The sequence below is a fragment of the Triticum aestivum genome, chromosome 1D (genome assembly GCF_018294505.1).
Source record: "Triticum aestivum cultivar Chinese Spring chromosome 1D, IWGSC CS RefSeq v2.1, whole genome shotgun sequence".
Lineage (NCBI taxonomy): Eukaryota > Viridiplantae > Streptophyta > Magnoliopsida > Poales > Poaceae > Triticum > Triticum aestivum.
In genome coordinates, this window is record NC_057796.1 from 422,439,386 (window position 1) to 422,443,225 (window position 3,840).

A 3,840-nucleotide genomic window follows, 5' to 3' on the forward strand; every position below is an offset into this window, starting at 1 on the left:
ACCTTGCTTAAATCCTACTAACAATTTTCTCAAGAATTCATACTAACAAGTGTCTTTGCTTTTTGTTTGATGCATTTAACATGTTCAGGAAACATGTTTCAAGGGCCTTGTTTGTCGATCTGGAGTCCACTGTTAGTAGATTATGGCAGTAAATCATAGTCAGTTTCCTCGTAATTTGAATGGAGAATTTTGTGTTAGGCGAGTAGAGCTTTACCAACTTAATAACAGAGGATGGTGCTTGCAGTTGTTGTGGGTGCAGATGGTTCCCATGTCTTGGTTTCTTGGAATGGTGATTCAAGAAGGCACACCATCGTGTGGATGGACCATGGGGCTCTTGACCAAGTCGAGTGAATTATCTCACAGTTCACCGGTATTGCAAGGGCCTTGTTTGTCGATCTGGAGCCCACTATTAGTAGATTATGGCAGTAAATCATAGTCAGTTTCCTCGTAATTTGAATGGAGAATATTGTGTTAGGCGAGTAGAGCTTTACCAACTTAATAACAGAGGATGGTGCTTGCAGTTGTTGTGGGTGCTGATGGTTCCCATGTCTTGGTTTCTTGGAATGGTGATTCAAGAAGGGGCACCATCGTGTGGATGGACCATAGGGCTCTTGACCAAGTCGAGTGAATTAATTCCCACACTTCACCGGTATTGCAATTTTATGGTGGGAGTGTCTCCCCAGAATACAGATAAATAGTTTTGAATTATTTCGTAAGATCGGTAGACAACATTTGCTGTGTATTTTACAGTTACCGGTGTTGATTGTATCGTATTGATTTACCTTTTAGAACATTTATGGGTAAAGGGAAATCTACAAAAATCTTGGTTTATGTTATATAGGTGAGTTTCAACTCACAACCTCTCTAAGCCTGTAATAAGCTATGAGCTGAATTTCTAACAAGTTTGCTTTCTAACAGCTAAATTAACTACAGCCCAAAGGCAGCAGCCTGTTACTATTTTATATCATCTGTTGTGATTTGTTTTTTCAGAATTGCATTGGCAAATCATGAAAGGTGTAATGTTCACGGATTTTTGTTAGATGATCTGTTGGTCCGGTTTAATTTTAGCAGGCATGAGGCATCTGGGTACTGTTTATGAATTGATAGCGCACCTTGCTTAAATCCAACTAACAATTTTCTCAAGAATTCATACTAACAAGTGGCTTTGCTTTTTGTTTGATGCATTTAACATTTTCAGAAAACAGGTTTCAAGGGCCTTGTTTGTCGATCTAGAGCCCACTGTTAGTAGATTATGGCAGTAAATCACAGTCAGTTTCCTCGTCTACCCTTCATCATAGCCTCATATGTACTATTATATGACTGTTGCATTTCAAATTTTTTGTAGATAGGTCATGTTGTTGGACGAGGGTGGGCTGGTGGAGAGCGTGTCGGCGGCCGACCTGGAGGTCGTGTTCGGCTCCATCGGCCGCATCGCCGGCATCGAGTTCGTGCGCACCAGCGGCCCTAGCTTCTCCTACGTCGGCTTCCACTGCCCCTCCCACAAGGTCATGACCAAGTTGTTCTCCACTGTAAGCATCCACCAGCCCATCAACAATCTCATTGTAACTATGTTTCTACACTTCGGCAGCACTTGATAGTAGCAGATTAGGGTTTTGTTGATTCTCCACATTAGCCGTGTGTATTCAGTAATTTGAGTGGAGAATTTTGTGTTAGGCGAGTAGAGCTTTACCGACTTAATAACAGAGGATGGTGCTTGCATTTGTTGTGGGTGCTGATGGTTCCCCTGTCTTGGTTTCTTGGAATGGCGATTCAAGAAGGGGCATCATCGTGTTGATGGACCATAGGGCTCTTGACCAAGTTGAGTGAATTAATTCTCACAGTTCACCGGTATTGCCATTTTATGGTGGGAGTGTCTCCCGAGAATACAGATGAATAGTTTTGAATTATTTCGTAAGATCGGTAGACAACATTTGCTGTGTATTTTACAGTTACCGGCGTTGATTGTATCGTATTGATTTACCTTTTAAAATATTTATGGGTAAAGGAAAATCTACAAAAATCTTGGTTTATGTTATATAGGTGAGTTTCAACTCACAACCTCTCTAAGCTTGTAATAAGCTATTAGCTGAATTTCTAACAAGTTTGCTTTCATTCTTTTTTTCTAGGGAAACTGGTGATGAAACCCGCAGCTTATCACACATGGAGCAGCGGAGGGAGTTAAAACCGTGTGGTATGGAACCATGTGGAAGGGTGAAGGCTTTTGGGCAGACAGGCGTTTGGGAGACCTTTATGAAGAGAGCTAGGCAAAAACAGGTTGAATGCTTATCCATTTCTCCTTTTTTTACTAAAGGTGATGTATCATTTGTAGTTCTTAATTTTCTAATACGCCATTCTATGCAACTCAAATAGGACACTCCATTGTGTTTCCTCGTCATCCTCTATGTTCTGGTTTGACACCTACTTCTGCAAAGGCAAGCAAATCAGTTTTGCAGCTCATTTAGTGACACTATTTAAGCTATTAATGCAAAGTGTTTTCATGAGTGAACAAATATACAATCGTTTACCTAAGTGCTTTCTTTGTAGTTTTTAATGTTAGAAGCAAGAGAATAAATGTCTGTGTTGTTAATTTCCAGTATTTCATTTTGTAATGGCGTTTACCTCCAATGTTCAGGAGTTAGGCTTGCTTCCCGGGACTCCTGTTGGAACTTCACTTATGATGCTTATGCCGGGTGTCTTGGAGTCATGGAAAGTGTGCCAAATGCAGAGTTTAAAGCTGAAAGTAGGTGCCGGTTCCCCTATGTTTTTCTAAAGAAACTATGACTCCTTCTAAAGCTTCACATTTATTTATGTGAAACATTTGTCCCAAAGAAAGACGTAAAAACTTGTGTATTGATGCATTGATAGAGAAAAATAATATGTACAAGCCTAAGATAGGCACACAATGCACAAGATTATGTGGAGCATTTTTTTCCTGCGGTATTTGAGGAAGAAGCAATATTCCATTGCATGGTCTTGGTTTGCGGAACATTTACATGCCACATGGCTTTTCCAAAGAATAAGCTATTTGTCCCTGGTGTTGGGGAACTATTTTTGTCTGGTGTAGTTTCCTTCATATATTTTACTTCCTTATTACGTTCCTTGCCAACGTCTCTATTAATTTTTGTATGTGGTTTGCTCTCCGCAATCATATGTTGGCTATGTTAAGTTAATGATTTTATTTCTTGAAATTTTAATGCTTATCTTTTCATTGCAGATTCAGCGATGATACCTGAGTTTTGGCTCACAGAATGTGGCCAAAGTGCAACTAGCGCTTTACTTGATTACATTGCTCAAAACCATATTGCGGCTCCCCTTCTTGCTAATCAAGCTGCTTCTGAAAGTAAGTTGCATGTTTCTCCCAATGTAGATTACCTTTTTTCAGACATGATGTAGATTACCTTTGAGGATGTACCGTGTAAAGGTGTATACTATTCATCTCAAATTATCCAGGTGTGTCCATTTATGAGTTGATGAAGAAGACATTGCTTTTGATGTCACATGAACAAAGTATGCCTTTTTCTTTCTGCCTTGATTCAAAACACCCATGTACTTCCAGATTTTCATGGAAATTGGTAGAGTTAATCTATGCTTAACCAAGAATGTTGGCTATCTAGATCTTTTTTCTTTGTACATTATGTGATACCAAAAATGGTATGTCTGTTTTAATTAGATTATACAGCTATGAGCGCACACCACGGAGGCCTGATGACCCACAAGTATAGGGGATCTATCGTAGTCCTCTCGATAAGTAAGAGTGTCAAACCCAACAAGGAGAAGAAGGAAATGATAAGCGGTTTTCAGCAAGGTATTCTCTGCAAGCACTGAAATTATAGGTAACAG

At 39.7% G+C, this 3,840-nt stretch overlaps 1 pseudogene; it reads left to right on the plus strand.

The window, feature by feature from the left end:
* Positions 1 to 508: 508 nt before the first annotated feature.
* Positions 509 to 3,576, plus strand: LOC123159968 (uncharacterized; annotated as a pseudogene).
* Positions 3,577 to 3,840: the final 264 nt, after the last annotated feature.